At 37.1% G+C, this 14310-nt stretch overlaps 1 protein-coding gene and 1 non-coding gene across 2 annotated transcripts in view; both read left to right on the top strand.

The window, feature by feature from the left end:
* Positions 1-14310, top strand: part of LOC125229312 (lysine-specific histone demethylase 1A) — a 410072-nt gene that overhangs the window by 275170 nt on the left and 120592 nt on the right. The window lies entirely within an intron of this gene.
* Trnak-cuu lies at positions 9005-9077 on the top strand. The gene has a single exon. It is a non-coding gene; the product is annotated as a tRNA-Lys (tRNA).

Raw genomic sequence — 14310 nt, 5'->3', positions numbered from 1 at the left:
TTTTGTACGTCTCTTTGTTTGTTTTATGATAATAGGTGTTCGTTTCATCGCCTCTCAAGCGCCGAGCTCGACGCCGCGCGGTGTGAAACTTGACGCCTTCATTCACGCTTATTTTTATAGACACATTTGATTTAGCGAGTTAATGTTGTTTTTAATAGATTGAGTCAGATTTCGCCTTCCATTGTGTATAAAGGAATTGCGGTTATTCATGCTCTTTTTCTTTACAATACAGTTCGTGTGGCTACTTCACTAAAAATTGGTACGATTGTTAGTTCTAGACTCAATATCGTATATTCGTAATATGGTAATTAGATTTGTATCGATTTTATTTGCTTTGAATAAGCAATGAGCGCCATATATTCGAAGTTTTAGGAAACATCATCAGTATTGCTTGTTCTGTATTTATACTTTCTCATTTACCTGTCATCAGTCCATTTTTCTTCAATAATGAATATTTTTACAGTACCTACTTGTTGACTAAAATTATAAAGACAAGTGTATCTACTAAAATCTTTTAAAAATAATTTTAGTACCTTAATCGCCTTTCAATGACCATCGCAGTATTCACACTCGGTCAACTATTAGAGGTTCTTTGTAACCCAACTACATGTCTCGTTAAAAGTTCGGTGCGACCACTAGAACCCTCGAACTTCGGTCCGGCCCTGGAATTCGGGAGCCAGTTCAAAAGTGCGCGCAAACTATTCCGAACATTATATCCCATAATGGGATTCCCATTGTGCCTGATAGTATAGATAGAGGAAGGATTAAACTTGAGGTAACATAAGATAGGTCAAATACTTTGAATAATGACCCGATTTCTGTCAAGTATGAGTTAAATTTTGGCATAATAGGTGTATTTACTTCGAAATACGTATTCGTATTTAACAGAGAAACTGTATTTTACAAAAGTATTTTCGGCGCCTTCTTTATAACCTGTATGCTGAATGAGGATATTTACGTACGCTAACCATACTACAAAGTATAAGGTCTTTCGGCCCGGTACCGCAGCAAACTTGTTAAGATAATTTATACTGTGAGACTACTTGTGTATTGTAGTTGAGTCAAGTATGTATAACCTTTTTTTAAAGCGTGATATATTATTTTAATATCCTTTTAGCCTTAATAGAGGTTATCTTCTCAGGTATCGCAATACAATTCCTTTCGTAAATTGACGATAATTTTCCGCAAGAACAGTTTCTCTCTCGCAAGTTTAGTTATTGTATCACCGATGTCCACTCCTCAGCCTCACATGCGTCCGTGGGATATTAAAAAGATTCTGGCAGCGGGCCACTAAGATATCGATCTTTATGCTCGGCCAGACGGCTCTAAGAGTTGCTCTAAGTGCCGTGCCGTTTGGTTTAATGACTTCCTACGTTTGCTAGTTTCTATGCGACATTTTATATGTGTGCTGATAAAAACTAATCGATCTTATTGTAATTAGCCATTTATTTTTCCCCTCACTAGCTCGGAAACACGTGTTTTGTCCTTTAATACCAGCAGGTAAAAACGCATTTTATCCACTAGTGAGTAAAGTATTTTGACCTTGAATAAAGTCAAATTAACTGCTTTAAAATTGACAAAAGTAATTGAATCTAGTAATTAAGATGATTTACCACCCGTGGAACTACTGGAAGCAGTGATAAACGCATTTTCTTGCGTTGTAGTTTCCTCGCTATAGTGAGGGGAAAAGTTTTGTGTTACACTCGGGTGCAAATGTATTTTACTTCTCGTGTGTTAAAAAACTCGCAAGTTCAGGATTCTATTCTCGAACCCCTCGCTTCGCTCGTGGTTCAACTATAGAATCCTTTCACTTGCTCGTTTTTCAATTCCACACTCGGCGTTAAAATACAACTTTGCCCCCTTGTATAACAAATAACTATTATTTGTCTGTGCCGCACTTATCAGGAATTGCCGAACTTACTGGCAATTACAGTTTTATCTTTATCCTCGTTTCTTGACCAATGATACTTTTCTACGATTGTTTTCATTGCGGTAAATGCATTCTTTGGCAGGCTATTCAACTTATACAGTTTCCTGGTCATATTTTGAGACCCATACGGAGGTCGCGGGTTCGAACCCGGCTCGTACCAATGAGGTTTTCTGAACTTTAAGTCCGAAATGCCATTTGATATTTGCCAGGCGCTTTTCGGTGAAGGAAAATATTAAAGTATATGCGAAGAACCGTGAGCTTGTTGTCTATGCCTGATCACATACATGATGTATTGAACAAGATACTGACAAAGAAAAAGATTGGAGCAAGCCAGAAAGTAATTCAAGATAAGAAAATTATAGAAGTAGCTAAGATGTGGAAGAAACAGATGAGTGAATGTGATGATACTGTGTGCTTGTTAAGAAAGTCTTTGTATGGTTTGCGTCAATCAGGTCTTCAGTGGCATAAAGAATTGGTAAGTCAATTAAAGTCTATAGGTTTTGAAGAAATGCCTCAAGATCCATGTTTGTTTGTCTCACAAAGAGATGAACAAATAATGCTGATTGCCGTTTATGTTGACGATATGATATTAGCCACGAATGATGACGAATGGTTGAAGTGTGTGAAAATGCAATTAAAAACCGCTTTTGATATTAAAGATTTAGGCAAGATTAGTACTTGTTTAGGTATTGAATTTGATCGAGATGATGAAAATAGGGTGTATCTGTGCCAAAAGATGTACTTGCAAAAGGTTTTAGATCGATTTGGTATGCAAGATTGTAAGCCTGCTATGACACCTATTGATAGTCTTGTAAAATTGAAGAAGCCTGAAAGTGTGAATAATGAAATTATGAAGCAATATCCTTATCAATGCTTAATAGGTGCGCTGATGTATTTAGCTGTATCGACAAGGCCCGATATTGCTTACGCTGTCAATTACCTGAGTCAGTTCAATACTAATTATGATGTTCAGCACTGGAAGGCAGCAAAGCGGGTGTTAAGATATCTGAAAGGCACGTTTGAGTATGGTTTGGTGTATGAGAGAACTGATTTACCGCTATTTGGTGTGGTTGATGCTGATTGGGGCTCAAATGTGATAGATCGTAAATCTTACTCTGGGTTTGCTTTCATTTTGGCTGGTGCGCCAGTGAGTTGGGAAGCACGTAAGCAAAAGACTATCGCTCTCTCGAGCACTGAGGCCGAATATATGGCACTTTCCGAAGCCACCAAAGAGGCTATGTATTTGCAGGATGTATTGAGGAACGTGGGGATGGAATGCAAGGTTGTGACATTGTTTAATGATAACCAGGGGGCGTTAAAGCTTGCTCATACAAGAAATTTTCACCCCCGCACCAAACATATTGACGTAAGGCACCACTTTATTCGAGATATGTGCGAAAAAGGTGTTATTTGTCTGAAGTATTTGTGTACAGAGGATATGCCAGCAGATGTGTTAACGAAGGGTTTGACTGCTATGAAACATCATGAATGCTTGCGTAATCTCGGTATGATATGTATGTAAATAATCAGATTCGCTCACTTCTTCGAGGGGAGGTATTAAAGTATATGCGAAGAACCGTGAGCTTGTTGTCTATACGTACCTAATATGTATGCATGTATACGTTAAACCAGTCGCAATCTGTCATTCGCGTTGATTGTCGTATTGTAGATCATCTCTGTTTAAATATCAATAAATCGTTACAAATAGTGTTCAAAACTAGTGTTTTCTTATATGCCCTAACAGAAAACATCTTGAGGAAACCGGAATAATTCCAATAAGGCCTAGTTACCCTTCGGGTTGGAAGGTCAGATGGCAGTCGCTTTCGTAAAACTAGTGCCCACGCCAAATATTGGGATTAGTTGTCAAAGCGGACCCCAGGCTCCGTATGAGCCGTGGCAAATGCCGGGATAACGCAGGGAGGATGATGATTTTAAGACCCATACTTAAACTTATATGGAATCGACTAATATCTTTTTTGACTACCTTAGTAGAGACGACGTTATGTTTATGTAGAAAACGAAATTCCTTTTACTAAAAAGTACAATAGGTATATACTAATTATTTGTTTTTATCGCTATAAAGTCGGATCTTCCGGGAAATGATGGCGGCCTAGTGATAAAGAATCAACAAACTTTTGGGCTAATTGTCGCAGCTGCGCCCTTATCGTAAGCGCGAATTGGAATGTATTGTTAAAAATTGTATAATTAAGTTGGAAGGCGTGAAAGCTAACACCTGCACACATATCAGGGAGATCAGACGTTACGCTTTATGGGGATCCTACCAAAAACAATGGCAAAAAGTCGAATGCGGGCAGTGACGCAGTGGTAGAAACGCAGGTACGCCAGGGGTGCGAAGGGTAGCCGTGCGGGCCGCGGCGGGGGTCCACAATTTATGATTACTCCGTGTCAGAGAGCTAATGAACGCACTCTGTTGCTCTTTATTGAGATAACGCTAGCAATCGATGGCTGCGCCGGTATCTGGCCATTACTTATGGCGACGCCCGACCTTATTGCGTGTCCCTTTGTACAACTCTTTTTTGCTCTCCATATTCGTGCAAAGCAACTATTATTAACTTCCCTCCCCGCGATAAGCTAATTCATAAAGCTGTATGCTCTTGTCGTGTAATAAGAATAATTTCAAAGTAGCATGTAGATATCTACATTAATAATACCGGGGCATGAAACATGAATAAGAAGATGCTGATTACACCATGCTTATTGCATTTTATTAAAGTTTGTCATTTCGCTTTGAAATTTATTTAAATGATTCCCAACTCGTGTTGTTAACTTTTAAAGCATCTATGCAACTTAGAATTTACTTCAATACATATTTCTATCTAAGTCTACTTTATAATCATATTATAATAATAGAACGATCTTATTTGACCTTGACAAAAGAAAGAGCGAAAAGTCGTTGACCGCTTTGATGGACTAGTTACACGTTTAAATATGCACGTCTATCTTATTTATCACATCGTCTTATCTCCATAACGTATATAAGACATATATAGGTGCAGCATTTTTATATGAGTCGTACATTAAGATCGCGTGTCCACATCTCTACGACGAACGGACACGATATCGACGATCGGATCGCACGATACGGCCGGGAATGATATCATCATCTGGGTGGCTAGCCGAATGGCACAATCGCTCACGAAACGAAGCGCTAGTAGATATCTATCTCTATTTGCGACAGAGCCAGCGGCGTATCGCTTTCGTTTGGCGTCGGAGAAATGCCATTCGGCTACGGGGCCTGTGCGTTCTGTTTGCGACGCCACTGTGTAACTACTATCGGTGGAGTGTTTTGTACTCATTTTTGATTTATTACTCTTTATGAATAATTTTATTAAAACGTAGAGTAGTGGCAGAGATCAGGTGTAACATGTCTGATTGGATGTATTTTATCAAAAAGTACTCATCCTCAGAAATGTGTCTTAAATTATTGTCGTATCGGCAGAAAGTTTCACTGGAATTTTTTTATTGATTGATCCTTGCCGTTAAATCATTTTCAGTACAGATGGTGTTTTTTTTACGCACTAGTGCGAGAAGTGGTTCATTATATGCCAGGTCGAAACTTCGGAGGCTCATCTGTACTGCAAAACGTCGTACGAGACACGTGCGAAAAGGAAATTCGTAACTCGTGTCGATTTAAAACACTCCCTTCGGTCGTGTTTTAATTTATCGCCACTCGTTTCGAACTTCCTTTTTTACGCACTTGTATCGTAATGTACTATTTCGATTTAAGTTGCGTGTGTGTTTTTTTTTATTTTGAGGCATCGGCATCCTGAAAAAAATATGGGTTCGCGGTCTCACCCAAGTGGCTTGAATGTGCGTTAGCGCCATCTGCTTTCATGGCGAGAAACGCAACTTTCTAGGGAGGTATAGATTATAGACAGATAGATGGATGGATAAAATAGTCTTTATTGGCACACCTCCGTAAGATATACAGCTAACAGCTTGATTATTTGATAAAGGCACCAACATTCGCTCCTATCGCTAAAAGGCGATCTCTTCTTGACATCCTTTGGGTATTGGAAATACAATAAAATTGTCAAAAAGATGGTGGATGTATATCCTTAATATTATTTACTTCTGTTCTTTCACGTATTACACCTCTCATTTCACTACACACCCCGAATTTCATCTGTTCCTTACCTTTAATTGCATATCTCCACTTAAAACCTTTTTCTGGACGCGTCCGCACCAGTGCGTCGCGAGTCTTTTTCATCGGCCGCCACGTTTTAATATCGCATCGCAAACCGCATTCCCCGTATGAGCTGAGACAGGGCGCATTAACTTGGAGTTAGAAGTTTCTAGATGTGCCATATTCAAATACCTTATAATAAAAATTCCAATAAGTAGGTACTTACTGTTTACCATTTTCAGCTGGGATGAATGTAGTCCCGTGAAAATTGTAGCTTAAAAAGCACCGCAAGCAATACCAGTAGGGTTTATTGGAATTTTTATTATAAGTACAGTACATGACATCATCATCATCTACATACACAGATAATTCACATTCTAACAATAAAATTGTCATGTCAAATTTTTAGTAAGACTTTATCCGCTTAAGAATAGCGATTAAAATTTTAAATATTGAGTTCGTTTGGTGTTACAGGTTGAAGATCGTCACATTAAAATAATGAAGTCGTATCTTGTAACTCTATAGCTGGACAGTACCCGCACAGGAGCTTGGACACGAAATTCGATTCATCGGTCGAATCTCCGCCTTATCAGCAGCATAATCGATCGACGCCCATCGCCATCATTGTACTCTTCATCCGAGAACAGTTGACTGCCGCGCTCGTTGACAACTTGATGCTTGACACTGTTGGAAGATTATCTTACTGGATTTTTGTCTTATCAGAGTTTGTTCTTGCTATGTCAGTCTTACTTTAACAGTAGATACTTCTTTCGACATCTTATTGGTTATTTTCCCAAACGATTTAATGTTCTTTCGCTTTTTTAGCAGTATAACAACCTGTTGGTTCTACATGTCATAGTCAGTATTCATTTTCTAAGTATAATTAAGTTTTTAGTGCATCAATATGAACTTGTAGATTAACTACTTATATTAAAACTCATACAGGGTCCTAATATCAAACGGAAATATATTTGGTTGAAAAACTTACTAAGTTTACACCAATAAGAGCATTGCTTATCGAGAAATGTTGGTTACATTAGCAGTGATCGGAACTATGGGAGCAAAACTTTAACAAAACTTGCTAAGTGGACATTTTAGAGTACTTACAGCCATGAAAATATTAATATCCTTGTAGTAATGTATTAGAGGTCTTGGATTCAGGTATATAATCAAGTTTGACACTGATCTGAAAATAATGATCTTGGTTTTATTTTAAATTTATGTCAGCTCTAAGCTTTTGTTAAAGTTTTGCTCCCATAATTCCGATCACTGCTAAATAGGATTAACGCGCAAATTTTGAACTAGATACCGCTGCAAGCGTTAAAAACCTTGCCAAATCCAAAGAGAAAAAACTATTTGTCTTGACAGACAACACTTGATTCTTGTTGGAACCAGTATAATCTATGGGATGTGCTGTCAGATAAGAAGATTTTGATGATTGATTGGGTTCTATGCATTTACCTGAAAGCTATTGAGATGGTGTTGTAGTACAATCTAAATATAACTTTTCAAAGTCATATAAAGGAACAAGATCTGTTCGTCGTGACCTGCAAGGTTACACTTTACCTTTCCTTACTTAAAATATTATCCCTCCAACAACCTCTTATTCAACGAGTATTGGACGAGATACAATCCAGCCACAATTATATACCTAGACTCTAAATAAAAGCCTCCCAGTCAGCATTGTAACGGGCAAGCATTACGATCTCATAAATCCAGAGGAGACAGCGCCAAACGAGACGTTCTATGTGTCTTAGTGCCGACAAACATTGGTTCATTGGACGAATGCTCTTAATCAACTTGTAGACAGAACTCTAGATAAATGGGTGATGAGTCTGCTTTGACATGAAGTTCTGACCCTGGTTTATTTATATGTTTTATGATTGAAAGTCTTAGCGGCTTTGCTGAAACTTTAAAGTAAAGGCGCGGTTCGTTAAGGTAATTGGTTCAATGCTCTAAGAAGATTAAGCATTTAATTACATAATGTTAATATATATTTAAAGTTATATTCCATAGAATAAGATTAATTTATATATTTTTTTCATTACAGTCGTATCAGTTATTGTCATTGCGAAAAACTTAAACATTTTCAAAATGTCTTAATTTATTATAGAAATTCTGAAAATAAATTAATACCATCTGATGCTATACAAATCACAAAAGAGCAGACGGTGTAGCCTATGGTATGGCTTAAATATGCATGAATTGGGGGATTTACTACATATACTGTGAATTATTCTACCTCATGTTTTAGCGAAAATACACGGGAATATAGCTACTTGATATAGTTACAATACCACTAGACTTCACTAGACACAAGTCACACCACTCCAGTTACCTACAAAGTCATGAGTAATTTGATCTAACGTTTATTTTCATCTAGTAATTAAGAATAAGTGCATAAATGCTGAAGTGTTCATTATTATTGCTACGTTTTCTGAACAAATACTCTTTCCTACAATAGTCGCGCACAGTGCGATTTAATAGGAATTTCCTCCCGCGGACGCTTCGGCTATCGGCTATGGAATGTGCTCCCTGCAGAGTTCTCGAGTGACATCCAGTATGGGGTTTTTCATAAAAAGAAGTGCACATTGTTTTATAGATTCTGGAACGTGTATGTAGTTTTAGTCGTCCACAGGCTACGGTGACTACTTAGGCGGGCCGTATTTTTTGTTTCCACCGACATGGTTTTAAAATAGTCTACATGTAGGTACAAGGATTGTTAAAAAGTTAAAAACATATAATATAAACATATAATTTAATGTTGATGGTTTCATATCTCTTTGACCATGATCTCTTAATCTTAGGTGAATGAATGTTTAGGTCTTGTTATTACTTATTAGTTTCATGTCAACCCGAGATAAAAATAAATAGGTCATTAAAATAACGTGGACAAATTGAAACAAATATTCGCATGTTTTCATCAAGCCCGGCTAGCTCAGTCGGTAGAGCATGAGACTCTTAATCTCAGGGTCGTGGGTTCGAGCCCCACGTTGGGCGCTCTCTTTTTGCTTTATTGTCGAATGATAGTATGAACTTAGGTCATATTTAAGTATAATTACATCACACAATGTAATATGTATATTTAAAAATAAAGTCACAAATAATGAAATAGAAATAGTTTTTATTAATAGGAACTTTGTTGTCCGTCTGTCCGTCCGTCCGTCTGTTTTTTGTTGAGTATTTGAAATTATATCAATTACTCAGGTCTACTGTCCCTTGAAGCTACTATAGGCCCATAAAAGTGTTTGACATACATTTAGAGTAAAGTAGTTGTTTAGTATTTTGTGTTACTCTTGGAAACCAGTTTGTTTTCGTACTGTATCTACCTATAGGCAATCGAAGGCGCGATTGGCCGGTCGCTTAGTACCGTTAAAGGGTCAATGGGTGGACGGACAGCTCTATGTAAAGTGTTCCCACGATGCATAGTCACATATATGCACACTTGAACTTGTAGATGGGTGCTATAATGCGATGTCGAATTTAGTATTGAAGATTGTTGGACAATAAGTTATATTTCTATTCACATGCTTTCCAAACGGTACTTTGTGTAAGTTCTATTATATACACTTATGGATGATACGAATATAACTTTTTTCTTTTTATTTTATTAAGTGCTGACTCCGCTATCTCTATCTAATCTAAGTAGTTTTAATAAAATATTCTCGGAAATGGATCGAAACATGACTAACGTTATATCGATTTAATACGTGAGTAATCCGCTTAAAATATTTTAAAACATGTTTGAGTCTCAGTCGGGAGTTTTATAGAAAATCCGCGTATTGTCCTATACACTATTATATACATAAACTAGTGAAACTACTGCTGCCATAAACTTGTAGTACAGTCAGCATCAAAAGTGCGGATTAAAACGCTAATAAAAGTTTAACTTTGACATATCTTACCGCGATTTGTACAGATTTATTTATTTCTGGTGCGTTGTTCATCCTCTATTAAGACTATATAGTATGATTCAATTCTCCATACAAACGCTCTCGACTATTTCCTCCCTGGTTTTAGAAGATAAAGCAATGATTTTTTTCAACACTGATTATTATTATTTTTATCTGTGTCGGACCGTTTAGATTTTTTTGATATTCTTATTTTTAAAGACGCTAGAGCCCATCAAAAACTTCCAAAAACGGCCTTATTGATTATGGCGCAAAAAAAGGTGTGGTATTCAAAATTGGTAACAATTAGCCAAAAAAGCTAAACGGGCCAACACAGATTATTATTCATTGTTATTCAGATTCTCAAATTTCGTTACGATTTTTGAGTTTTTTCCAATAAGTTGTCTGAATTTAACTTTTTTTTTGAAAGGGGGTTCCTTTCCATTTTAGCATTTTCGCTCCTGTAGCGTCTTAATGCTGACTGTACTATACATTTCATAATCTATTTGCACAGATCAAGAACTTACATGCAATATTCTATACGTTTAATGACTTTGTTGATTGAACAAGTACAGCAATGTGAAGATTGCATGCAAGTATAGGTACTATCCGCCTAAAATACTAAATGGTTCTTACACTAATACATAATAATATAGCAATAATTTGATTGTGTCGTAGTCGTAAATGTTGATACCTACTCACTTTTCTGCCTCTTGTATTTAATGTTTTTTTTTTGTTTTTGTTTTTTTAAATATATATATAGAGTGTTTACAAGTCACTTGAATGAATATTAGGATATTAACTTCCCACCTCTGAATACGCAGAAACACCTACGCGAGGTTTACCAATAACCTAGTACGCAAGTAACCTATTTGTGACAACTCCTTCCATTGTAACGTCTGTTTATTTTCAGGTAAGAAATGCTGAAGCAAGAATTCTCCGTTGGCGTGCGGTGAGCTATTTATGATCTGTCCTGACTTTAACACAATGTCATGTTTAAATGTAGGTCAGACTAGATCTTGAATGCTTCATGAAAGGTTTAAAGTGTCTATTCTAAAATGTCAACTGCGAAATTTGTCAGCTGTAGAATTTATTTAAGCAGTTGCTTTAAATTACTGTCTTACTTAAATTAAAAAGAAATTTTCTGAATATGTGTCTGAGTAATTAAAAGCCCTCTGTGGTGACGGGTTAAGAATTTCACCACCACTTTTCTTCCCGAAGGAAGGTGTCGTAAAAGTCGGCTGTTACCAAGGCCTCCAAGTGTCCAAAGCTGATTCTAAGAGATCAATGGAGGAGGTTATCAGTTCATCTGTATTTTTTTAAATATTTGTTATTCGATATCTCCCTCGACTCTTGAACCGATTTTAATTTTTTTATCGAATGTATATACAGTTTGGTCCTATTTTTATCAAGTGGTGTCCAGTTCTGATGATGGGATCCTGGAGAATTCAAGGAAACTCTTCAAATCTTAAAGGTGACTGATTTTCGTTTGCTAAGAACGTTGGGGTTATAAGCCACATTTTGGTCAAGCTCGTGTTTTGGTGGCGGGCTCCATGAAGAATCAAGGGAACTCCTCAAATCTGAACGGCACACCAATAGTGACTTTTGTATCTTTATCAAAAAATCAAGGAATTACATTAAAAATAATGACATTTGATGAAGTGGAACCGCTGATGATGATCAGAAAGAAACTCTTAAAGACACATGGCATATGATAGTTGATTTGTTTTCTTCGTTATGTTTGTTAAGCATGTTGGGTTTTCACGACGTAATTTTGTCAAGCTCGAGTTCTAATAACGGGATGCATGAGGCGTCCAGGGAACTCCATAAACCTTAACAGTATACGTATATTGTCTTTTGTATTTTTATTAAATAAAACAGTCGCGTTTTATGAACTGGAAAAGATAAGCTCAATCAAAACTTTTTTATATGATTGTTAAGCAAATTACCCGATTGGCTCCGACCTGGACCTGAACCTAGACCCGACACCGCATCCGCAAGACTTCACTTTTAGTTAACTTTACCTACAGTGTCTCCGCAAAAAAATAGCCCCGAAATTTCTTCTTTCATCCTACAATTTCGTGAAAATAGCATATTATGTTACAATTACAAATCTCTTAAACACCGTTCAGTTGCTTTTCATAAAATATCAGATATTTGGCGTATTAGGTGAATCTTGAACAACGTAAGTACTACAAAAAGTCGTTAGAAGTTCAAAAATCGCCGGTGGCCTAGTGGTAAGAGAGTGCGGACGCGAATTCGTAGCAATGAGTTCATATGTGCGAAATGTCATTTGATATTTTTTTTTTGTTTTATACTATGTAGTGATTCTCATTAAAATTATCTTACAATAAAACTAAACTATTAAATCTAAAATTAAACTTAAAATAAAATAAAAATTAAAATGAAATTAAACTAAATAAATCTTTTTTTTTTTATATACTACGTCGGTGGCAAACAAGTATACGGCCCGCCTGATGTAAAGCGGTCACCGTAACCTATGGACGCCTGCAACTCAAACAGTGTCACATGCACGTTGCCACCCCATTAGAAACTTGTACATTCCCTTTTGCTGTGTTAAGTACACAGCAAAAAGAGTGTACAAGTTCCAAGGAGGGTTCGGGTTGCCGACGACTCAAAGGACAATAAACGGAACAAGTTAGTTCCGTAAGTCCTCCCGTCATCAGCACACCGCACCCTCGTTGAGCTCTGGCAACCTTACTCACCGACAGGAACACAACACTATGAGTACGGTCTAGTGCTATTTGGCTGCGGTCTTCTGTAAGGCGGAGGTACTACCCCAGTTGGGCTCTGCTCTAGATTCGAGCGAGACGATATCCGCTGTGCTGTGCCCTACCACACAAAGCGGAATATCATTCGCTATGCCCTACCTCCTACTAAATCTAAAATTAAACTAAAGTAAATCTAAAAACGGCCCCTGTGGCATAGTACCGAAGACGCTGGCAGCATTTCCTCGCTAGATTGTCAAGCTAATTTGATATTTACCAGTCGCTTCTCGATGAATTAAAACATCACGAGGAAACCGGAATAATTCCAATAGGATCCTTCCGGTTGGAAGGTGAGACGGCAAAGGCTTTCGAAAAGCTAGTGCATGTGCCAAATCTTGCGATTAGTTGTCAAAGCGGACCCCAGGCTTCAATGAGCCGCGGCAAATACTGGGATAATGCAAGGAGGACGATGATGGTTGTTAGAAGTTCCAATAACAGTTACAAGTAATTTGGAAAGCTGTGGGATATGAGTTCAATTGTGGTGTAAGGGGAGAGGCAGTAGCGTTAGCACATGATTGCCGCGAGAGCATGTCGCTGCGAGATAGATCACACGTCTTCTTCTAACTGTATAAGTGACATAAAGACGGGTATTCTATCTGGCGGCGACATGCTCTCGCGGCAATCATGTGCTAACCCTGCTATCGCTGCAATGTCACAATTTCGTTTTCTTCGCAATCGGCAAGTTTATCTTATAGGAATATAGGCATGGGTAAATGTATGTTTGTAATTAAAATAAAAAAATGCATCAGAAATTACTTTCCTTATCAGCTGAACTTCCCCTTTTGTTTACTTTTAACAGAGACGTATTAAAATAAATACCGAACAACAAGTATCGCGTGTCCCGCCTCTATTGCAATTGCGCTACTCGTTGCAGACTCGTGATTTTCTAGTCTCGGATAATGAGCTAGCTGTATTTAACTGCCATGTACTAGAAATGATTTTAATTCTCCTGCTGAAACTCGAATCTTGCCACGAGTCTTGAACGTGACAATGTATTGTATTGTATTTATCTACTTTATTATTTTTAATGGTCGTCTAATGTTGTCGTTAGTAAGGGCGTTCCCTGCGCCAATGACCTTCGATTTGAATCCATTGATATTATGATAGTTTCTAAAACCTACCATATTAACAGCATCGTCTTTAAACAAAATAGTACCTATCTCACAATTTTAGGGTCAAAAACTGCATTTTTGGTTATAACTTTTGTTTCTCTACAATTTTTAGAAAAGTCAAAGGTAAATCTAAACATGTCGATTTCATGTACCTATGTGAGTCACCTTCACTAAAATCAAATTTCGATAAAAGTGTTTTTTTAGACAATGTTTATAAAATTCATAAAAAAATAAGTATTGTTTTTTTTTTCAAAATATGGCTATTACGAATAGAGATTAAAGATTGAAGATCCGAAGGCCGATCCGATATAATTCTATCTGTAGTGTAATTTAGGAATTTCAACTCAAAACTTGTAAAAATCGATAAAACCCGTGTAGGGGACAGTAAGAAACTAATTATGACGTTATTTTAAACTAACACATTGTAAGTATGACATCTATT

This window comes from Leguminivora glycinivorella, chromosome 9 (genome assembly GCF_023078275.1).
Source record: "Leguminivora glycinivorella isolate SPB_JAAS2020 chromosome 9, LegGlyc_1.1, whole genome shotgun sequence".
NCBI lineage: Eukaryota > Metazoa > Arthropoda > Insecta > Lepidoptera > Tortricidae > Leguminivora > Leguminivora glycinivorella.
The sequence above is the reverse complement of the archived record's forward strand: the minus strand, read 5'-3'. Positions and strand labels throughout refer to the sequence as shown.